Source organism: Parasteatoda tepidariorum, chromosome 2, assembly GCF_043381705.1.
Source record: "Parasteatoda tepidariorum isolate YZ-2023 chromosome 2, CAS_Ptep_4.0, whole genome shotgun sequence".
In the NCBI taxonomy this organism is placed as follows: Eukaryota; Metazoa; Arthropoda; class Arachnida; order Araneae; family Theridiidae; genus Parasteatoda; species Parasteatoda tepidariorum.
The window spans coordinates 46,148,460-46,174,211 of NC_092205.1; the positions used below are offsets into that span (position 1 = coordinate 46,148,460).

The following is a 25,752-nucleotide window of genomic DNA, read 5'->3' on the forward strand; positions in this document are numbered from 1 at the left end:
CATGGAATATATTTGACCATTTATAGAAAGGATAAAAAATAAATCTATATAATTACTTCGAAATTAAGTTTTTATTTCTACAAAATACATAATTGTTCTAAATAAATACATGATTTATAACTCACTATTCAACACTACTTAAATAACTATTTAAGACAACGTAACGTAACGAAATGTCTAAGCCTAACCAAAGATTGTATAAGTGTAAAGATGGGAAACTCGCGAAAGTCGTAACAAAATTTGGCACAATGCCAGCGATTCGTGTACGGCGGAGAAATTTGTCTCCAGGGGCACACTGCAGCGCATGCGCAATATCATCCTTAGTTTTGGAAGGAGAGTTTGGAGAGAGAAGCACATGAGAAATCAATCAATGGCGGACGTTAATTTGACAATTATCCCTAACAAGTAAGTGCGCTTTGTATAACCTATCTTCTGTTGATTTTTTTCTCCTTGTTTTCATTTTTCATAAAGATTGTAATCCACTTTTTTTCTTTCAATATTTTTCAGTGATTCTTCTGTGCGCAAAGCAAAGAATTATGATAGATGTGCTTACTGCAATGTAAATAGAGCGGGTTATCCAAATTTGAAATTGTTTCGCTTTCCTCAAAATATCGAAATGTAAGTAAATAGTTAAGCATTTTCGAAGATTTCGGTAAATTATTTTTCAATGATTGATTATATGAACCTATTAGATAAGACTGACTTAGAATTGTAACTAAATGTGTGACTAATTTATAGTGTCTGACTTTAATTTAATTTCATTTGGTTTTTAAATTCTGTATAATTCCATAAGTGCGTTTATCTTTTTTGGTCGGAATTAAATATTTACAAATGAAATTTATGTATATAACTAAGTAAAAATTTAAATGTTTTTCAAGAAATGTGAAAAAGATCTATAAATCTGACATTTTAAATTTTTGAAAGTTCATTACATATATGAAATTATTTAAATAGTGTTAAGTGTAAAAAGTGTTACTTTTTATTCATATAATATTTATAGAGTGGTTTATAGTAGATATATATATTTTATTTATCTGTTAGCTCTAAATGTCCAGTAAACAGTACCGTCTGTACTTATAGGCACACAGGGCAATGCCCGGGGACCCCATTTTCTCAGGGGGCCCTAGAGAATCGTACTTTTTTGAAAAATTGCATTAAAAAGAATTTAAGACTAAAAACATTACCTTATATATTAAAAAAAATTTTTTTTTATAGAGTATGCATTTTTTTTCTACAAATGGTGATTGCTTATCAAACACCAATAATTGGAGTAGTTTATCACCAAGAAAACTTAAAAAGTCAACCGAAAACTATTTTTCTTATTTTATTATATGAGGATTACAACTGGTTAGCGTATCAATTTTTTTTAAACTATGCATAGTTTAAAAGTACTTTATTTGAGTTTTTGTGGTAATCAAAATTAGTTAAAATTATTGCATTATACAGTCCCTGGTCAAATTATTAGACGCACTATAAGATTCTATGTAAAATCTTAATTACTCAGGTGATACTACACAGCTTTATTGTATTTACGCTACTGAAACCGGTTTGTACTTGTTTACGTTTGTGTATCAATTGGTTAAATTAGGCGATATGTAATATAAATTCGACAAAATGTAATAAAAATACAGATTATTTATTGTATCAGGTACTATATTATTATATTATAATAATTAGGTCAAATTAATAGACGCACTGTAGTTTTTTAATAATGACATGATTTGCACGAGTTTACATACTATACTTTTATAATTAAACATACGCGTTAATTTATTAATATAATGTATTTAATTATAAAAGTATTAATATACATGTTAATACTTTTATAATTAAACATACAAATGGATTTTTATTCAGGAGATTTTTCATTCACCTCCTATTTGTATTTATTTTTAACGTATTTCATTTCATTGTTAACCAACTGATACACTAACGTAAAGAAGTGAAAACCGGTTTCAGCTACGTAAAAACAATAAAGCTGTATAGTATTACCTGATAATTATAATTTTACATAGAATCTTAAAGTGCGTCTAATAATTTGGCCAGGGACTGTATCTTAAAAATGATTTATTTTTTGTATGTGAAGTTTTTTAGTTTGTTTTTAAGCATTACGACACATTATAGGTCTAAAATATTTTTGTGCCCTGGGCCCCTGCATGCTATGAAGATGATACTGCCAGTAAAACATAAATTTAATTGATTTTGTTATTTAATCACCCAATGAATTGTTTTGTTATTAAATTTCCTTTCTAAATATTTTCCTTAAACACTGCCTGCTTTTTTAAAACTATTTAATAAAATATTAATACTTAAGAAAAATAATACATATAATTTATTAATGCCATACATTTTAAGTTCCGTTCTCGAATTAGACAGCATTCTTATGTCATATTAGCACTTTAATCTTACTGTGTGATTTTTTTTTTATAATATTAGGTGCAAGAAATGATTAGAGGCCAGCAAAATTGTATCGTTACGGAATGTTGATACTGACAGACTGACTACACAACAGATGTAGATTGTGTTCAAGACATTCTAAAATTAAAGATTATGTATCAAAAATAATGCAGACTTGTTCCTAGTGCAGTTCCAATGAACCAATATTGCATCTTTTTAATTTTATGTTATTTTATTTCATAAACTTGCTCAAATATTTATTTATTGTATAAAATGTATACAATTTTATTTGTGTAATTTTTATTTTATTGAAAAGTATATTCTTAAAATATATAACCAAAAAGAATATTTTTAGATAAGTTTAATAAAGATAAAACAAATTCTGCAACAAGTGTCTTGTTTATTTTTTTAAAACTCTAAGTATATATATAATTGAAAATTTTTATTTATATATAGCACATTTCTTATACATATACACACATGGAAAAATTAACAAAGCGAAAAAGTTTTTTTTTTCAAGGGGAAATAAGTTTTACTCAATTTTTTAAAGTTTTAATGAATTTTTATTTTTTAATATAAATTACTTTAGTTAAATAAATATTTACTACTTTAAAATAAATTATAATCCTGCTAAATTTGTGAACTGAAAAAAATTTAAAAGCAAAATCGAATCCGATAATAATTAACGGAGAAAATATGAGTGCATTGGGTGAAAATCAAATGATCTGCGCCCGTTCTTCAATCGCTCTTAACGGTGGCTTTCCTGCATTACACCTTCAGCGCCCAAGTTGGGGGAAAGATCCTTACGACTTAACATTGATAGTATAGGAAGTTTCCCTTCTTTACGCGAAGGGTATAAGTTCTTTGGCCTAACAAAATATCTAAATAAATACTTAACGTAAAACTGATTTTTTAACACTACTTAAATTATTACTGTTAAAAGTACTAGATTTTATTTATTTGCTATTTGAGTACATGTAAGTTGTAAGCTAGATTTTAATTTATTTGTTATTTGAATATATATTAGCTGTAAGTTAGAGCTTACATCATCGGTTGCTATGGCGATATTATAGAACAAATTTTTTGTGTTAAATAAAAGTGTTATGTTTCTTGTTTTTTGTGAAAATGAAGTCCGNATATATATTAGCTGTAAGTTAGAGCTTACATCATCGGTTGCTATGGTGATATATAGAACAAATTATTTTTGTGTTAAATAAAAGTGTTATGTTTCCTTTAACACTTTTATTTAACACAAAAAAAATTTCAATTAAGAAATTTTAAATAAATTAAAAATTGTTTTGTTTAATTTATTTGTTATTTGAGTACATGTAAGCTGTAAGTTAGAGTTTGTATCATCGATTGCTATGGCGATATTATAGAACAAATTTTTTGTGTTAAATAAAAGTGTTATGTTTCTTGTTTTTTGTGAAAATGAAGTCCGAAAAATTTTATTTTAGTAAGCAGTAGTTTTTAGAAGAGAACGAAAGAATATTGCACTTTCTAGTAGATTCTCTTACCAATTACTAAAGACAACCTAACGCAATGAATAATAAATATGTTGCAAATTAACGCGAGTTAATGGTGCCTTAAACGATAATATCACTGAGTCCTGTATCTTTTAAATAATAGAAAAAAAGAACCGTTTACTGTCTAATTTATAAAAACTAATGAGAAAAATTCATTTTTGAAACGTCTCTTTTCAAAAAACTAATAGCAATTTTTAAATGATTTTTAGGTTCGGAAGCTAAAATTTTCTGTTTGAACACGTTGTCTAAATCTCAGTTCCGGATTATGAAGCACATACACACAAGCACTTCATTTTATTACATAGATATACAATAAAAAAAAAAGTTTTAAATACCTTTCTCATTATTTCATGGTTCGGGCTTCTACTCGGAGTTGGGACCGCTAAGTTACTAACCCGTGTGTGTAAATAAATAACCTATGTTAATTTTTTTTTAAATCGTACATTGGAAATAATCTCAACCAAAAATAAAGCTACACAATTAAAAAAAAAAAAAAAAAAAAAAAAAAAAAAAAAAAAAGCGATGTATTTCTACAAATAATAAAACGGACTAGTGCTGGTTGAAGCATTCTTATTTGAAACTATAGTTGAAAATCGTTCCATTTCAGGCAATATCGGCGAAGAGGATTGTTGTTTCATCTCATTTTAGGCGAAAGGTTTCGAGATTTCTATAATTGGTTTATGAGCACTCATTTTCTTTCTAAAAAATCGGTACTAAGTTGATGAGTAGAGAAAAATATTTTCTTTACCCAATAAATATTTTTTTATAATAAACACGAGTTTTTCTTTAATGATCTTATTTAGCTGTTTTATAATAATCAATGTTTATAATAACAACGCGCGATTAAGATATAATATGAAATACAGTCAGTAAAGAGAATACTTGGCAATGTCACTAAACCTTAAAAAAAATCAGTGGGGAATACCGGACAATATCCTTCAGTATTATAAAAGCATCCCGGTAGAGAATACCGGGCAATGGCACACATATTCTTGCCTTGTTACTCATCCCATTAATCCAATTTTTATTACAATCAATTATAAATAATAAACATATCAATAATAATAACCTGTATTGTATAACACTGATTTATCTTAGATTTCGTTTTAATCTATCGTAGGAGAAAATAAAAATAAAAAATTTAAAAACTATTATCCCCGACTACTGAAAAATAAAGGAATATTTTAATATAAAATACTATATTGCATTTTATTTTATATATAAATTATCTTTTGAAATTTATTTTGAAACCTAACTAGTTTGCATCATCAAATATGAAACCTTCTCCTCAAACGAGAATATGCTAAGCGAGTACTTATCCCCACTATCTGAAATGCAACAAATTTCGTCCATAACATCAATTTGGACCACCTGAATCAAAACACCACAAATAAACATACATAACTTATATGATTCTTTTATGTTATGATATTGTTTTAAAATTATTATTATTGCCGCATATCAATCAGCAAATTTTATGAAACATTAGCATGATACCTTTGTATAAACGCCAGACAAAAACGTATCATTGCAAAGTAAATATTTATCAGATATTTTCAGGAATTAAAGTTACAAAATATAAGTTTGAAATTTAAAATTAAAAAATTTACTAGCATATGTATTTTTTTCTTTTAGGAATTCTTTCTATTATAAAGCTCTTACTGACTGCTGATCATAAAAAATATTATAAATATTTTATAAACATGTTACCCATTTTATTTCCTAAAAACGCTTGTTTTTTCCGTCAACTTTTTCGAGTATGTTTGTAAGATGATTTACACGTACACATGATTTATTTTCATATCTTTTTTAAAATGCTTGTCAGATCTTGTCTTGATAAATAAAATAAAAGTACCCACATTTCGCTTTTTCTCTCCTGTTTTTCAAATGATTAATAGCAGACGCGTTTATCCCTTTTCTAATAAAAAGTGGACAAAAAATATTTTGTATAACATTTTGTGTATTTTATGACGCAAGACAAATATTTTCAAAATCTTTTATTGAATAAAAAATGCTGCAGTTTAAAATAAGAGATGAATTTGTAATTTGTTATATTTTTATGTATATTTTTAACTTGTGAGCTTGTTGTTTGTTTCTTTTTACTTTCTGAGTTTTAACGTAAGTTACAAAAAAAAAGGGCATTTGCTTGAAAAATTTCGGAAAGAAAGATTAGGAAGAAATACGAGAAATATATTGTTATTTATAAACTATATTAGCCTAAAGATATAGCAATCCAATGTAAAATTCGATCTTTCGTTACTATGACAAACGAATATAATAAATTTACGCGAGGTCATGATTTCAGATTTATTCACGCGTGTGTTAATAAAGTGATTATTTTTAAGAATGTTCATTTTGAATTTAAAATGAATTAAATTTTTTCATTCTGAATTTAAATATTTTATTTATTTATTTACATATTTAAAATTCCACAGAGTAAATTTTAAGTTTTTTAATATTCGTTTGGAAATTAACTAATTTATGTTGACGTTGTTAAGTTATTTAATTTTGTCTTCAAAAACGTAGACAAGGCTTAATACGTTTATTCTTTGAACTATTTGTTTTAAAGTTAAAATCCAATTTACTTTTTTCTTCTTTTAAGAACGTTATTAACTATTACGTAATTATAGTTAATGACAGAGTGAACAAATTGATTAAGATTTTAACAATTAGTTTTTCTTTATTTTATTTAGTTTACTTTCGTCACACATTACTTATCACTTTGTTTGGTGAAAGATTGTATTATCCTATACGTATACCTATAAGTTTGCTAATTTCACATCTATTGGTTTACCAACATAATTAAGTGATCCATTTATTAAATACATAATCTCAAGAACTTAAAGAGGTAAGATAGTACTTGATTAAAAACTTCATTCGCTTCAAAAATGCACAAATTGAAAATAACAGTAGACATGTTTCAAGCACTCAAAAACAGGCTTTCATTTTCAAAACTTGCCAGGCGTGAATGCGAAAAAACAAAAGTAATTAAAATCACTTTTCTTTCTTCTCATTCACGTCTTGAAAATGGGTGCCTGTTTTTGACCTCTTGAAACATAATGACTGTTATTTTCAATTTGTATATTTTTGATAGAATGAAGTTTTAAATTAAGTAATGACCCTTTTATTATTTGAATAAAACTAGTCCAAAGCACAACAATCTCCTATATTCTATAGGGATGTCTTAAAGAGGCACATGCCTACCGAGGCCTTAAAAATAAATATTGCATTTTTGTAAATGGACATGATTAATAAATCACCCTGTTGTTATTTAGTTTATCAATAATGCATATTCATTTATCAATCTTATTTGTTCGTTTATAGACACTATCAATTAATAATGTATGGAAAATCAGTAATTTCTTGCCACCGACCTAATTATTTGACATTATTTGTCAACATTACAATTTTTGCAGTTACCACCAGTTTAAGTAGGATGCACCAATATTTTTTTACGTTGTACTTTTACAACATAATGTATACAAAAATAATTACGCAATATGTATTAATTCAATAATTATTATTTGAATGATTTAAATTAGTAATATTAAAAGTTATAAATTCATTCATTATTGTTTCAATTTTCGACTGCTTTAATATATGTAGTAATTAGAAATGCAATATGGTTTTGTAAATTCACAATGGTGTTCACATTAAATCTTCTTCTTCACGATTTTTCAGCTCTAAGTGTAGTAAAATATTTTAAGTATTACCTTCATAAATCCCCTTAAAAATCCCATACTTTTAAACCCATAATAAAAACAACTACATATAAAAAAATGTAATAACTAATACGAATAAAATTGCTGGTCATGTCGAAAAAAATCTCATCATAAAAGTGAGCTAAATTCTCAAGAATGAATATTGTGTTTATATCTATCCTATTATGAACTATGCCTCCAGAGACGTTTGAAAGGAAAAAATGGAGAGTAAAAAGTAATCTCAATGAGTTATTTTTACATTTTTGTATTCCCTATTATTATTCTCTCTCTCACCCTGTTATTTATTCCCAATCTTTTCTTTTCTTGTCTTTAAAAAGAAATGAAATATGTTCTTAAAGAAGTTTTTAAGAAATATGTTTTTATGTTTTCTATGAAGATTTTCAAGGAACTTGGTAAAAAATTTCAAGAACTTAATCTGAATGAACTACCCTGTTTCAACGTGAAGAAAGTTTAAAATCTAATAATATTGTCTCTCTGACTAAGTAAAAGGTAGGTTTTAACGCCTTGAGCTGAAGTTATTATTATAATATTATTCAATACGTTAGTACGGCGGTACAATTTTTTTACTCTCTGAAAATAAATAAATATATTTGAAAAGATTTACAAAAACTTTTGCACAAAGTTTAAAATACTTAATCTGAGATAGTTGTTTTGCTGTAATAAATGTTTTGTCGTCATAAACAAGAATAGCTCTTATTATGTTATCACTACTTCAAACCTATTTTGATGTCTAGAACTAAAGGTTTCTTACAATATTATTTATTAAACAAGTAGAAACAGGCTTATTTTTTCAATCTTATATAGCAAAGTAAATATAAACAAATATGTTAGATGTAAAGAATAACAAATATGTCATAAATAAATATGAAAAATAATAAATATGTAAAAAATAACAAACGTGTTTTACACAAAGTGTATATTACTACGTTTGATTTTCCTGCCGGAATAGCCTGGTTCGGAGGGCGTTTGGCCTATATCCAACAGGTGTGTTCGATCTCTGCCGTTCGAAGTTTCCCCGTGTAGTAAATGGTGAGTGGTGCACCTTAAATCTGTCGGGTCATAAATTCCTCTAAGTTCCCACAACAAATCAATACCTCTAGGTCAGTGTTTCCCAAACTTATGACTTTTGTGTACCATTTCTAAATTTTTCGTGAAGCAGTGTACCACTAATAAAAAAATGAATGTACTTTTTTTAAAAATGTTTATTTTTCTTTTTTGGTACAATTTGTTAATAAGTTTATTTGCATCCGTGAGAAGGATGATATTGTTTTTGCTGAGATAACAGTTATAGAGATAAAAATTGTATTTTATGAAATTAATCAAAATAAATAGAACTTATTACAAACCTTTACTATAAAAAATTGCACAAAAGTTAAAAATCACAACTGACTGTTGACACCACTAATTATTAACTGTTAACTCTAAAATGGCCAATAGAAAAATACGTAATCGTAAATTTTCATGCCTAGCTTTGTTTTTAAATAAAATTGCTTGAAATTTTCGTTTGTTGCAAGATATTTCCCATAAGAACACATACACCCGTTAAACTGTTCCAGTACCCCTGGTGGTACGCGTACCACACTTTGGGAAATACTGCTCTTGGGGTACTGAATTGGAGATTGATTGTTCTATGGTTCAGGTAAAAATTACGATCTGTGGATGAATGAATGAATATATGAATGGATCCGCTCTTTAAAAACAGGCTATGACGCGTGTGTGTGACTGAAGACTTAATCTTGGACATAATTGGCGCTACTGAACAACAAGAAGCTCACCCTCAACTTTAAATTAGTGTGGTTTTACCAAACAGGATAACTGGTTAGCAGGCAAGTGTTATTCGAAGCAACACCAACAATATTTGATTTTAATTTACTCAACATTAATATTATCACTGTTTCAAGCGTATTTTGACATCTATAACTAAAATTTTGTTACATTATTAATTGAAAAACGAGTAAAAACTGCTTTACACTGTAAAAATGGTTTCTAAAAATTTAACGAAAATGTGTGGAAATATCTCCAAAACAAATAGAGTCGAATTTGAAAACCCCGGGTATTCAAAATTTAAACACCATATACTAAATATTGAGCAAACGTCATAGCCTCAAAAGTGATGTAGAGAGAGAGCAACATGTGAGAGAGATGTTCGTTAGCTCCCGGCAAGACTCGAACCAAGGACCTCCAGATTCGTAAGAGGTTGCTCTTATCAGCATAGTTGTATATCTCAATCAAGGAGAGTTAGGAAGCTTGTATACAACGACCGCCTCAATGACACATCGTGACAAACTAATCTTTAATTTAAGTGGTATAAGGGATTATTATTTGTAAAATATAGTCCCAATTAGCATAGTCAGAGGATCGGTGATTTTAATTTCCCTTTTTGCTTAATTCACTACATCTTAAAAACTTATAAGCTAATCTAATGTATGTCATGATGTGGTATTGTGGAGGCCACTTTATAAAGTTTTCGAACTGTTCTTGGACTGGAGTGTACAACTATGACTGTTAGAGCCTTATGCTACAATCCGGGAGGTCTTTAGTTCGAATCCTGCCGGCGTTCAACAAACATCTCTCTCACGCTGTTCTCCTTCCACGAGCTTTTTTCTCAAAAATTAGTATATGCTGTTTCAGTTTTGTATGCATGAGGTTTTAAAATTAGATTAAATTTAAAATTTATTAGTTATTTAGACAAATTTTTTCTCAATTTTGAGAAACCCTTTTTTTAACATTAAAAAGAAAATTATTATTAGCATTTCCTAAGTTATTAAAAAATATTCAGTGCGATTTAGACAAAGTATTAACTGCTACCTAAATTTGATTTCAATCTGCGCTCCATTAACACATACTTTGAAATCTAAAACAACAATTATTATTGTAATATTTTTAGTCAAATGCATAGTATGTACTGCTTTATTTTTTCTAATCATTAAAAAAGAAAATATATATTTTTAAAATACTCCAAAATGATATTCAATGCGTTTTGTACAAAGTTTTAACTATCAAATCTAATTGAATTGTACTCTGTTTAACCGTTAAGAATATTTTGGCTCATAGAACAGAAATTTTCTGTATAATATTATCAGTAATAACGCAACAAATATTTTAACGTCTAGAACTAAAATTATTCTTATTATATTATTCATAAAACTACTCGTAAATACAGAAACGCTTTTACGCATAAAAATATTATAGCAAAATAAAATATATTTTTTGAAAATCGTCAAGAAAGATTCTCAAAACATTTGTAGCTACTAAATCTCTCGTATATTGTAAGGAATATTTTGACATCTGAATCTAAAATAGTTCTTATAATATTATTCATTAAATTGCGTATAAATACAACAAATCTTGGGGAAAATCTTCGGCTTTATTCTTTGCATAATAACGCAACGAATATTTTAACCTCTAGAAGTAAAATTATTTTTATTGTAATATTCATAAAACTACTCGTAAATACAGAAACGCTTTTACGCTTAAAAATATTATATAACAAAAAATATATATTTTTTGAAAATCGTCAAAAAAGATTTTCAAAACAATTTTAGCTACTAAATCTCTCGTACATTGTAAGGAATATTTTGACATCTGAATCTAAAATTATTCGTATAATATTATTCATTAAACTCCGTATAAATACAACAAATCTTGTGCAACATCTTCGGCTATATTCTATGCGTGGTTGAGCTTGAATATCCCAAAAGATTAAACTTCGTAATAAACTTTGCCGACTTTATATCAACGAGCATTTAGAATTCCTTTCATGGACCTTATAATACAGTTGGAAACATAAAAGTCTAGGACGTGCCCCGGATACTAATAGTCGGATTTTCGCCATGCGCGATTAATGTTGAAAGGGCGCGGCAAGGATGGATGGGAGACTCTCAAATACGTATGCTTTCTTTTTTTTTTCTTATCTAGATATCAGATTTTGAAGTTCTTTTTTTCGATAAAACCTTGTTGATTTATCTAAATCTGAATCAAAAATATCTTTTCGTATGAGATAAATAAATTCATTTCGCTCACTAAATCTATTTCCTTCTTAGGTTTCGAATATTAGAAAAGTAAATGTGAGAAAGTTTCTATCCGCTAGTAAGTTATGACCTTAAAACTAGTGTGCTTGAAGTTTTCAAATTACTTATTCTAAAAAAAGATTTTAACTTTACCATATGTTCAGGCCTTAAAAGTAATCTAAGCATAGTGGTAGTGGTGAATTTAGTTACACTGTAAAAAAACTACGGATCAAATCAGGATAAAAATTAATGATTGCCTAAATGCAGCATCCCTAAAATCCATTTTACCGCAAAATCCATTTTTACCGTAAATTTTGTACCGCAATGTTTACTGTATTATTTATTTAATTATAGTGATTCAATGATTTTACAGTAAATATTACTGAATAAAAATTAGAGTAAATCAAATATTTTTTCTTTGTTCCGTAAAAATTTATGGTAAAAATTGATTTTGCGGTAAAATGTACCGGCACCGGCACTCTGGGCTCTTTTTACGGTTACTTGATGCAGAATTTTTTAGAGGGTGTGTGAAAACACTTTTCACAAATATCATAAAGAACCAGTGAAAAATAATTTTACTCACTTCATTTTTAAGAAAAAAAATCATAAATTTAGAATTTTCTACTTAGGATCTTTAAATGCTTTATAAGATAAATTATTTCTAGTAATAAGGTTGTACTGTTCCCCGCTAGCAGTCGCTCGACAGCCTTCGGAACAGACTTAGCATTTCGTTTCGGATTGCTTTACAACCTGAGCACCCTTGCCTTGTTCTATTACATATTAGAGGTACGCCATCTAGCTTCACCAATAACTATTATAAATTATCTGTCAAGATACAACTAACGACAACTATAATTGTAAGACCACTAAATATCGTTATTAAGAATTTTTACAAAACTCGGAAAAATGTAAGAAGAACGTGTGTAAGTAAAAAACATATTCACACGAAATAAACAAAACATAAAGTTAACAAAACATTCATCAAAAGTTTAACCAGATAAAATTATAAGAAGACACACTAAAAAGACCCTAATCTCCGAATTTTTTGGTTAGCATATCAGAATTTTATATCAGCTACCCTGGGCTTCAAATCAGCAAGAGAATTATAAAAGAGTAGGAATAGAAATTTTTACCATTTTCCGCCACAAACAAACACATAAGAAACTGAAATGCAGAAAACATTAAAATAAAAATTAATTATAACTTCTTATGTATTATACTTCGTTACTGATTCTACAGCCCTTTGTGGGCCAATGCCTTCCTTAGAATCTTCTTCCATTCTGTTTTCTTCGCTAGGGGCTACGATTGGCTACAAACAAATTTTATTTTCTATTTAGTTTTACATGCCTCATCATACTATAGACAAGGTTTGACCGACGTCACTTCACGACGTCATCAGCAACCCCCCCCCCAAATTTTCCAATAGTAAGATGGAAGCGAAGTTTAACATGGCATTTCCTGTTGAAACTGAAGTGACATATTTTTTTCGTTGAATTTTAAAACAAAATAGTTCATTTAAATATATTTGCGGGTCTGTTTTGGATAGAAAATAATTGGTTTGATATAAAAACATTATTCAGTTATAGTAAGATCGTTTTAAAATGTGATAAGTTACAGAAAGCGTTCTTTTTCCCCCCCAATTACATTCTAAATGAACTAAAACTCAATGATGCTATTGCATCAATGATGCTATTGCAAACTAAATTGGCGTATTGCAAACTAAACTATTCTATTGCATCAAATCTATCATTTTCTATCCAAATCAGCTTCTTAGTGTAATTAAAAGAACTATTTAGTTATAAAAATTTGACGAGAAACATACATTCTTTTACATTTAATGAGAAACGCCATATTAAGGATTCAGTTCAAGACACTTTTGAAACGTTGTCTTGATGGTGGGGATGATGTTTGACATCATGATCTACGTTATCACTAACCATGTCTATTTGGTTTACTATACGCTTACTAGACTAAAAACATCATACTCTTCAAAATTAAGTTTTAGTTTCTTAAAAATCCTATTAGTTTTGATAATCGCAGGGGCATTTACCACATTCCTTGGATACATTGGACGAACTAGACTCGGTTTGAAGTTAAGACTTAAGAAACACTATAGATCAGTGATTCTCAACCAATGCGCCGAGGCACTTAGCGTGGACATCTTTGTCGGCGATTGTGTTGTCTCTGACAATCTTAAAATAAGATGGAAGTGTTTAAATTGCATATGACACACAATTTTAAAAAATGTTATAAGAGCTAATCATTAAAGTAAGCTATGCAATTAATAAACAAATTAACAAAGGATAACTAAGAAAACAAATATATAAAAAATGAATTAGCAAAGGATAACTCACAAAAATTAAGCTAACAATTAATAATTAGCAAAAATACTAGTTAAGAAGAAATCACAAAAAAATAACAGTTAATATAAAAAAACTAACAGTTAATAACTATAGAAAACAAGCTAACAATTAAAAACTAGTAAAAAAATAAATAACGGTTACTAACTAATAAGAAATTGATCGAAAGAAATAATTAATCCCTTAATAAATGTGCTTTTATAGTACATATTATTTTATTTCACATTCAAAATTATTATCACAAACTATTTAACACAGTATAAAATAGGTAATTAAACAACTTTTAATCTAATTTTTTTCATTGTGTACCGTCAAATTTCGAAATCGTTAAAAGTGTGCCGCAACAAAAAAAAAAGGTTGAGAATCACTACTATAGATATGTCCGTTATCAAGAATTCGAAAAATCATGAATTGCTGCACATCGTTGGAATCTTGGGCATAAATTCAATTTCGACAGTGCCAAAAATTATTTCCAGACAAGTCACATCAGCTTATCTTGATACCTTGAAATCTTGTTTTATTCATATGAATGCTGATTCCCTAGTTAACTACATTAGTTCCTCACCACCTCTCCATAGCGCATGGAAATGCATTCTACCCTGATTTGCTCCTCTCGGGCACAGTTGTTTTTCTTGCACTGTTTTCCATATTTTCTCTCTCTCTCGGTTACTGTGGTTTTTCTAGTTTTGTTTCTTACTTTTATTTCATTGGAAGCTTCACTTTTTTACATTTTAAATCACTTTTCTTTCACGTCTGGCAAGTCTTGAAAATGGGCGCCTGTTTTTTGACGCTTGAAACATGTCTACTGTTATTCCAACTTTGAAACGAATGAAGTTTTTAATCAATTAATATCTTACCGTTTCAGTTTCTTGGGATTATTAATCGCTTTCAACTTGTTTCGTTATTATTCTTATCACAAAATACTTTAATGAAACTTAATCAGATAAAACATGTAATATAACCCATATATGAAAGGAAATTATAAAATCTTATTCTGTATAAAAGTGGAGTATGTTAAGCAGCTTTGCTGTTCTGATAAACGTTTAGCATATTAATTTTAATGATAAAGTTTGTCAAACACATTAATATTCATAAATTCTATTCGCCACTCCATAAAACGTAATGTCAAATAACATAGCAAAATTTCCATAAACAGTTTTCAAATAATGTCAGTTTAACTTAACTATTCTATTTAAACATGTTTGACAGTAAATTTCAAAAAGATTCTAAAATTCGACTCCATAAATAAATTCACAAAAGACTTCATATGCCATAAGGAAGTGACAGTTGCAGAGAATTTTTATGATTTATTCAAAATGGCTAGACAAATTTTACGTTCAAAAGAAAAATAAATACGGTAAAAGAAAGATTGAATCAATGTTTACTCTGATCTTATTTGGATTGAAAATTGTAACATCTACAACAGTTTTCAAAACGAGTGTCAGTAAAAAGATGCTAAATAAAATATTTAAAAAATTATTTTTAATGTACGATTGTTTTACTATATTTATTTTACATTTGAAATAACTGTTATGTTAAACCAAAACTGAACTTCAATATATACAAAACTCATAATTAAGACTAAATTCCAATCACTGATCCGAATCTCATGATTTGAATTAGTGATCTGAATCACTTGATTCGAATCAGTGATCCGAATCTCCTGATTTGAATCAGTGATCCTAATCTCATGATTTGAATTAGTGATTTGAATCACTTGATTAGAATCAGTGATCCAATTCATTTGATACAAATGGTGATTTAAATCACTCGATTCGAATCACTGATCTGAATCACTTGATTCGAATAGTGATTTGATTTTGTGATTTGAATGATTAGCCTAGACCTTCAGTAATAAGCTTCTTCCCTAAGGTAGTGGGTTATTCCATTCGTTTGGCAAGAGAGGAAAGGTAGGGAGTGCATGTAAGCATTTTTTTCTCCGAGCTAAAAACAGCAGATGGAATTTATTTTCGATTTCAAAATTTGGAAATTGAAAATAAAATATTGCAAAAAATAAAATCTTACTAGTGGCTAAATTTAGTCAAATGCATTTTAACGCTTCGAATTGGTCACGTTTTGTAATGTTTTTTTTTTCTAATTTATTTCATATTATTGGATTAATTCAGTTTTTAAATAGCCCAGAGATGAGGTTTTTATTTTAATTTACTTTCAGAGGAGGTTGTAAATTTTACTTTTAAAATATATTATGAAAAATGTCAGTATATTGAATACCGGGCAATAGTTCTTTACAAAATGAGAAATCAGCAAAGCAAGAAATACACTTCAAATTCGTTCTGAATAACAAATAGTAAGGCACGTGATTTTAACACGAGCCTCGGCTCAGAATTTGCCAGATACTCATTGAGGTTTGTACAAGAACTTCGCAATATTTCATACTTGCGAAGCTCTTGTGGGAAGCTGTCTAGCAGTTTGTGTAAAAATTATATAGAATACCGTCATATTTTGCCGGTAACATCTTATATTGTACCATTTACAAAGATTCGTTTCGATTGGAGATCAAAGAAATAGTCCTCAAGACTCCAAAAATATATTGGGGCACACACTAAATTCTTCAAATTCAAACTCCTAAAAGTATCTTGAGTGATAGAAAAGCAGCAATTACTTCTTCCCATTTTAAAAACTTTCTTAAACATAGCAAAATCAAATAATTATTAAACACAGCCCATGGACCCGAAACTAATGGAAAGGTTGAACGTTTAGGACAAACCATTGTAACACGTTTAAAATGTAAAATTGATGATTCTTCTACAAATATTCCTTGGCCTAAATTATTAAAAGAAGTAACTGAAGAATATAATTTAACTCCACATTCGGTGACTAAATTTCCACCAGCTTACTTAATGTTTGGCTCTGTCGCATTGAATCATCCTTTATCAGAAGAAATTTATCCACCAATAGAAGAGGCTAGAAAAAATTGCTGTTGAAAGAACAAAACAATATCATGAAAAAAATTAAGTTTATTATGATGCAATATTCACTCATATTTAATTTGCTCAAGCAACAAGGGGTTTGTCTCAGTTAATTCAGCTTAAATACATGGAATGTTATACTTTACTCGTCTTGATAACAATGTCATAAGCGTGAACAGGTTGAAAGTAACATTTTTTATAGACATAAAAATCCTTGCAACTTCCCAACTAAATTCAATCTTCCATCTCAATTCCATCTTCCAAAATTAATTCCATTATCTTGGAATAGAATCCAAAATTAATTCCTTTATAGACATAAAAATCCTTGCAACTTCCAAACTAAATTCAATCTTCCATCTTCCAAAATTAATTCCATTCCCTTGGAAAAGAATCCAAAATTAATTCCATCATCTTGGAATTGGTCTCTTTCGATTCAGAGTGAAACACTACAAGACTACAATACTTTGTAAGTTAAAAATGTTGTATGCGAGTTTCTTCCCTTTTATACTCCTTTTTCCCTCCTTCGCAAAAAAAAGCAAGACTTTGTAGCTTTTTACCACTGACTATGAGGAGGGTACCTCCATTTTATCCCAGGTTAAAATTTTATTTGATTAGGTGTCTATTTTAAACCCTACTTTTACTGTAATATATCAACTTGTATCATTTCCATTTATTACATTGGCCTTCATTATCAGTTAGTTGCATTAGGAATCAGTATTCGTTAGTAGTAATCTATAGTTGAACCAAATTTTGTTTAAACTGAACTGATTATTTCTATGGTTAGTCTCCACCGTAATTCAAAGAGAAATTAAAATTTTCTGATTTATTTCATTTCCAAATACAGATTTTTAAACTATTAATAGAATATAATTATTAATAAATTTATGAGTTATATGTCTTAAGACTACATATATGTAACAAATAAATGCATATTATAAATATATAATTTAAAGATACCGTATATTCCGGTATAGATGTCGATTCCCGATTTTTGATTACGAGAAATTTTGTTAAGTTAAAAATGTTTCACAATTTCTCTCGAATATGACACATTTGCCCTCAATTAAAGACGTCATGTCATGAATCAAATGATTCAGGGTGTGTTGCAAAATAAAGATTCAAATGTTATAGTAATAATTTTTAAAAAGTGTGGAATTCTGAGTTCTATTCTGACACGATTCTGATACGATTTTTTTATGGGAATCAGCAGATGAAGATGAAGTAGAATCCATTGTGAAGTGGGATCGGTATGATGTTGACTTTATTGGTTCCGACTCAGATGTTGTTCGATATGGTTGTTGTTCTGATGCGATTCTGATACGATTTTCTATGGGACTCAGTAGATCAAGATGAAGTCGAATCCATTGTGAAGAGGGATCGGTATGATGTTAACTTTATTGGTTCCGACACAGATGTTGTTCGGTATGGATGTTGTTCTGATGCGATTCTGATACGTTTTTATGGGACTCAGTAAATGAAGATGAAGTAGAATCCATTGTGAAGTGGGATCGGTATGATGTTAACTTTATTGATTCCGACACAGATGTTGTTCTGATGCGATTCTGGTACGATTTTTTCGATGAGTCAACAGATGAAGATGAAGTAGAATCCATTGTGAAGTTGGATCGGTATGATGTTAACTTTATTGATTCCGACACAGATGTTGTTCGGTACGGATGTTGTTCTGATGCGATTCTGGTACGATTTTTTTATGGGACTCAGCAGATGAAGATGAAGTAGAATCCATTGAAGTGGGATCGGTATGATGTTAACTTTATTGTTTCCGACACAGATGTTGTTCGGTACGGATGTTGTTCTGATGCGATTCTGGTGTGATTTTTTCGATGACTCAACAGATGAAGATGAAGTAGAATCCATTGTGAAGTGGGATCGGTATGATGTTAACTTTATTGATTCCGACACAGATGTTGTTCGGTAGTGATTCCGACACTGTGGTTCGGTACGGATGTTGTTCTGATGCGATTCTGGTACGATTTTTTTTGTGACTCAACAGATGAAGATGAAGTAGAATCCATTGTGAAGAGGGATAGGTATAACGTTAACTTTACTGATTCCGACACAAACGTTGTTCGGGAATCTTTAAATATGTAGATTCATGGTATATTTTAAAAGTTTACATTATAGTATATTTTTTAAAAGACTCTCGAATAAATTATCTTAAATTTTCTTAATTTTCCTTCTGAACGTAATGTAAAGTATTATTTCAACGAGAGAAAAAAAAAACATAAATTATTATGGATGTATAAATCGACCCACTGATTTTTGTAAAATTTTGGGAGTTTGAAAAGTTGACTTATACAACGGATGATATGACATATATTTTTATGACCTGGATGAATGCATTTAATAAAATTAAGTTAACCGGCAAAAAAGATGCTGAAAATGATTCGTTAGTTATTAAGGCGTGAATAACAATATTTAGGCAATTATCTCATCTAAATTAAATTTCTTTCGATGTATTATTTTTTTGGATTTAACCTAATGAACATTACGAAAAATTCAATCGCAATCATATTTTGCAGGCAATCTTTTTTTTTTTTTAATTTGACGGATAATAACTATCAAAAATTATAATTTTTACTCAATGATCTTGCATCCACAACGTATTCAAAAACTCAGTAATTTTTATTTAATTATTTTGGTTAGATTTGTCTGAGTTAAAATTTCTAATAATCTTCTTAAGATTAAACTATAATTAACTATTCAAATATTTAATTGATTAAAGAGTTCTGTAAGCAACAGTAAATCACTATTAAAAATAAAAACGATTCATAAGGGACAACGATAAATAGGCTTAAAAAATACAATACTTCAGTTTCAAAATTTTGTTGACAAATTTTTGATACAAAATGTATCAAGTTATTGTAATTGATAAGAAAATTATTTGTATTTATACCGAAAAATTTTCATCGACACTTTGGCTTGGCAATTTCGCAGTGTTTGATGCATAAATAGACCACGTAGATAATCTCATTCATAATGTATCAGGGCCTTTTTAACTATATATTTTTTCATTTGTAATAATGAAATTGTCGTAGTTTAATGAAAAAAAATCTTTAATTTACGAATAAATTATTAACTATATTAACTAATGTTATCCCAAGAAACTGAAACGTTAGGATAAAAAAAAAACTTCATTTGCTTCAAAAATATGCTAATTAGAAATAACAGTCGGCGTGCTTCAAGCACTCTAGAACAAGAATCCATTTTTGAGGACTTGTCGAACTTTAAAATAGAATTAAAGAAAAAAAAAAAAACGGGTGTTTGTTTTTGAGCGTTTGAAACATGTTGACCGCTCTTTCTAATTTATATATTTGTGAAGCGAATGAAGTTTTTAATCAAGTAAAATATAAATATATTTATAGTCTAACTAATTTGTGTGTATAATTTATAATTTACTCATTTATAATTTATTCATTTATAATTACATTCGTATTCAATCCAGAAACTAATTTGTCTGTGTAATTTATTATTGTATAATTTATAATTTACTTATTTATAGTTTATTCATTTATAGTAACATTCTTATTCAATCCAAAAACTTAGTGATTAAATCGGAAAAATGTGTCTCACAATTTTGGCAAGGTCTCCAGTCTATTAGCTGTTTTAGAGCCGCTCTTTCCCTTAATGTTTTACCTATTTTATGATAAGTAAGTTAAACTTCAATTCGAATATTGAACACAACCGTTAATATTAATTATACAAAATATACTAATCAAATTATTCACATATATAAATTTAAAAAAAAAAAAAATACAAGGTGTTAATATAAATGGTGAAATATGACTACGACCCCTTCGTCTGAGAAACTCCAGGAGGTATCCTGCACAGCTGTCTGAAGAGTCAAAAAAGTTACCATTGAACCATACATTCTCATTTTCACCATTTTCTCCTCCCCCTTCTTTTTCCCTGCAACCACTCAATGAGACAAGTGATAGAATACTAGAAACACAGCTGAAAGAAGAAAAAAAATCTGATGCAAGAAGAAGAAATGTTTTAACATCATTTCAAAACGGGAGATCTCCTTCTATTAATGAGTGTTTTTGTTATGTTATTGAAATGAAAGAAGGGAGGGTATTGTTATGTTGAAAAAATGTTAGATAATTGTTTTTAAAACGGGGAGATTTTAAATCCAAAATTGCAAGGTTTTTTTTCTTCTTTGGAATAGCGGCATAGTTAACTGTTTTGCTTATGTTTTCATTTAAAAAAAAATAACGAAATTTAATTTATTCAAGTATTTGAAGAGGTATTTTTAAATGTAGATCATTACCATAGTTTTTTTTTCATTCCTATTATTTATTTATTTCATTCGTTAAAAAATACATGCCGTTTTAAATACGTTAAAAAAAACAAGTTGCATTTGATTGTAACTTATTATCTTCTTTTCCGATTTTTTTTTTAACTTATTTAATTTATTTTGCTATAAAAACAGACGAGAAATTATTTGATAATAAATTGTATGTTTCATAATTCAATACATTTTTATTATTTTAATGATCCGTGAAGAATATTAAAATTTTATTATTTATTATATTTATTTATTATTTATTATATTTATTTATTATTTATTATATTTATTTATTTATTTATTTCGTTAAAAAAATACATGCCGTTTTAAATACGTTAAAAAAAAAGTTGCATTTGATTGTAACTAATCATCTTTTTTTTCGTATTATTTTTTTTAAAACTTACTTAATTTATTCTGCTATAAAAACAGACGAGAAGTTATTTGATAATAAATTGTGTATTTCATAATTCAATACATTTTTATTATTTTAATGATTCGTGAAGAATATTAAAATTAGATTTAAAAGTCGTTAAAAGTAGATATTACACTAACGTGAACAAAAGTTCATAGTTGTAAGAGGAAATTCTAATTATTAATAGTGAATAAAAATTACGATAATTAAGATTAACGTTTTGTAGTTTATGAATACCGTGTACAATAATAAAACTATTACATTTAGGAGTAAGATTTTTACTTTATATTTAAAATATTACTCCTAAATGTACTATTCCTATTACACTTAAGAGTAATATTTTTACTTCAAATATTATATTTAAAATATTACTTCTAAACGTAATAGTATTATAATTTTGCTTGTAACCAGTAATCTAGAAAATATTGTACATATAACTCACAATATTTAGGAGTGATTCATTACAATAAATGTTAAATTTTTATGAACGAATAATAGTAATTAGTAGCTTTGAATTGATGTTAACAAATAAAATAAACAATCTTGTTTCTTTTTATCTCCTTCAATCTCACTACCAGTGACATTTCTATGCCACGCGAAGTAAACTATATTTATTAAAATATTTGTTCTTGTGGAGATCTTCATCGGTTCCACAATTCAACCCTTCTCCCTGACTTTTTACAAACATTTCTATGAAAATTAATGCATCCATTTATGAACTATTTCATCATTACCCAAACGAGGGAAATTTTTTTCATTCATTAACGAAAGGAAAGTTTTCAAATCTGCAAGATATATGGAACAGAAATTCACATTATTATTCGGAAGTACGTACTTGTGCTACGCCATAGGTTCACAACCTTTTTTGGATCACCAACAGCTTCGCACGTCAAAAATTTTCAACATCCCCCATTGCTAAAAAGAAGAAAAAAATATTAATAATAACAACAAATTTTTTTACTTTTAATCTTTTTGTTATGACACTATTCTATAGCCAGCCTTCATGTTATTAAAATGTACTTACATTAAAAACAGTTTTTATGCTAATTTTAACGAAACTAACTGATGTGTAAAATTTTTCTTCACAGCAAAATAAATGTAACACATCGCTAGGCAATTTAAATAAATAATTGAATATTATTTTTTAAAAAAAAACGTGAAATAAGTGATGTCATTTATAAATATAATCAAATCAACAACCAGCAATCAATTGCCAGTGTTTTTTACTACAGCAAATGTCAAATTTAACCTTAGCTTAGACTTATAAACATACTTCGAATTTAGATCAGAAATTTATTTATTTTGCAGAAAATCCAGCTTTGATTTTACATTTTTAATGTCCCTTTAAATTACCTGGGGGAGAATTTTTTTCTTCTTCTGTTCCATGAGATTTTTAACAGATTTTAGAAATTTTCGTTTTATTGATTTCGAATCTGCAATCTGTATATTTTAAGTCTGTTTTTTGTCGAAATGAACTATAGTTTGAAAACGTTATGTGTAACAAGAGATTACATAAACGTTGCGACAAACTTCTAAGACTGCACTATCAGAATTAAAATTGCATAATAATTCATGCCTAACGGAAATGTCGTCATATGCCGTTAGGGGTATGTAGTATTTCAGGGCATAGATTGCTATGCAATTTTAATTCTGATGATGTGCATAACTCCCCTAGAAGAACGCAGCATTTACACGACACCTTGTTGTATACAAATTCCTTAAACTTAAACATTTCAACAGAAATAGACTAAAAATATTATTTTAAAAAAATCTGTAACTTTAAGAGTAAAACTAATCTCAGATTTGATAATTTCCCACTCCAATTAGGCATCATCAAGTATTCGTATAAATGCAACAAAAAAATTGATTCTCAGTGTTATTAAACAAACATAGCAAAATATTAACTTAAAATTGTATTCAGGGCTTCTTTATAAAAGAGAAAGAAAAATAAACGAAAATTTAATTAGTTTAAGCTTTTCAAATAATACTCTTTACTTAACGGCGTGTTTATGTTTCAGAATGAATCAACCTTTAATTAGGAAGTGATATTTAGGAAAGCAGCTAGGGCACAAATGTGTCTACTTCTTCCGAAAATCATTACGCCGTCCTGCTTTAAAATCGTTAAGTGGGTATTACAACATTTTTTTGTCATCGTTAGAAACTTTTCAAAAAAACAGACGAAAAATTTTAACAACAAAACTACTATAATAACAATGCTGAGCTAAAAAGTGCAAATAAATTTCTGATACAAGCTAAACGATTTATAAATTTTTATGTATATTAAATACTAACTTCATGTATCCTTGTCCCACAGATCGTAAAGACAAAGTTCTTACTAGATCAGAGGTCATTGAAAGGGTGGGTAACCACTTTGATTAGCCTGCGATGGGGCCGAGGGTATGCGGTATAGATCCGCCTTAAAGTGCTCAATTTCCCTCGTGCAGGTCGTAGTACTACCGAAACGGATGAGCTAATCCCTCAGCAGAGGATCAAAATTGTAATGGCATATCTTCCGATCAGCCATCCTCAGGGATGTTTCCCAGATCGTCGCCAATAATCGGTTGGGGTCGCCAATAGTCCAATACAACAATAAAGTATATTTTATTTTATAACCTTCGTTGATCAGATAACAGATGACATTTTATAACAGATGACCCAATGTTTTGGGTTTACGACTACTTATGTTCAACTCCGTAGCCTTATAATTAAGAACCCAATCCAGAAGACAAGGGAACTCCTTCATCAAGTATTGGAAAAATTTGCCTTCGTGAAGGACTTTTTGATGGAACTAACCTGCATTTGTGTTACATGGAGAGACAGTCTTCAATTCTCTATTGAACCATATGTTAGCTTTTATGTACACAATGCAAAGAAAAAAAAGAATAATCCTAAATAACTTTTGATCTAATGATTGGATTTTCACATACTGGGGACTCAATCTTACTGATTTGAGGGGATCATCTGAAATATGCTAATTAGTTAGTGCAGGGGTATTTTAAGTTACGAAATTAGACACAAAAACATATTTTCGCTGAATGAACATAACTTTTTTTTTTCTCTACGGATTATGATTTCTGACCTCAAAATATAGAATGTGGCCTCAATCGGGGAAATACAATTTCAATAGTTTGGTCAAAGATAGCGGTCGAAAGTTTAAATTCCTTAATGCTTAACTTTTTGCGTATTTCGCCATATCTCGAGAACTTATAACTGAATTAAAAAATCTTTACAAATATTTATAAAGTCATTTATTATTTTTCCGTTTTATTTAAAGATAATAAAAAAAATTTATTTAAAAGAAATAAATTTTTTTACAACATTTTAAGGCATATAACTTTACATGGCAAAATGCAAAATTTGAACGAAACCAGTTCAATATTTCCTGAAAAATAGAACTTTGAAAAGTTAAATATTTAAAATTCGATTTCTCAGATACTATTAGACCTATTTCGCTCAAATTTTGCATTCGTTCTATAAAGTTGCATTCTTTAAAAAGAAGAAAAAAAATTTATACCTTACAATTCAATTTTTTTTCGACCATCAATGAATAAAATAATAAAAAATATAAAAATAATTATTAAAAATGATATTTTGCATGGAAATTGCATTGGAATATTTATGCAAATATTTTTTACATTCGAATTTTTTTTTATTGGTCTTTGAATAAACGGACTTATAATTGTGAGGGAAAAAAAAGTTTCTTCAACATATTTCTCAGGTTGGAAAATGCACAATGGAGACCATATTTCCTGCTACCCCTATATTTAGGAGATTAGCAATCATAATCCAAAAAAAAAGGTCTGTTTATACAGAGAAAGTACAATATTGTGTCTAATTTACTAACTTAAAATATCGTCTGCACTAACTAATTAGCATATTTGAGGTCACCACATCGAACTATTAAAATTGAGTCCTAGTACGTGAAAATCTTTGATCTATTGATCATTAGATCAATAGTTATTCAGGGTAATTCGCTTAATTTTTTTGAGCTCTGTGCATTACCCATTTTGTAGTCAGTTTTCTTTTTTACGGTTGCACACACATTTTAAAACAATTCTATCAAAAATTACTCTTCTCAAGAACTTA

The 25,752-nt window shown here is 28.4% G+C and overlaps 1 long non-coding RNA gene across 1 annotated transcript; it reads left to right on the top strand.

Annotated features, from left to right (window-relative positions):
* Positions 1-265: 265 nt before the first annotated feature.
* LOC139424996 (uncharacterized) lies at positions 266-2,788 on the top strand. Its single transcript, XR_011636148.1, has 3 exons — positions 266-405; positions 508-618; positions 2,437-2,788. It is a non-coding gene; the product is annotated as an uncharacterized lncRNA (long non-coding RNA).
* The last annotated feature ends 22,964 nt before the right edge of the window (positions 2,789-25,752 follow it).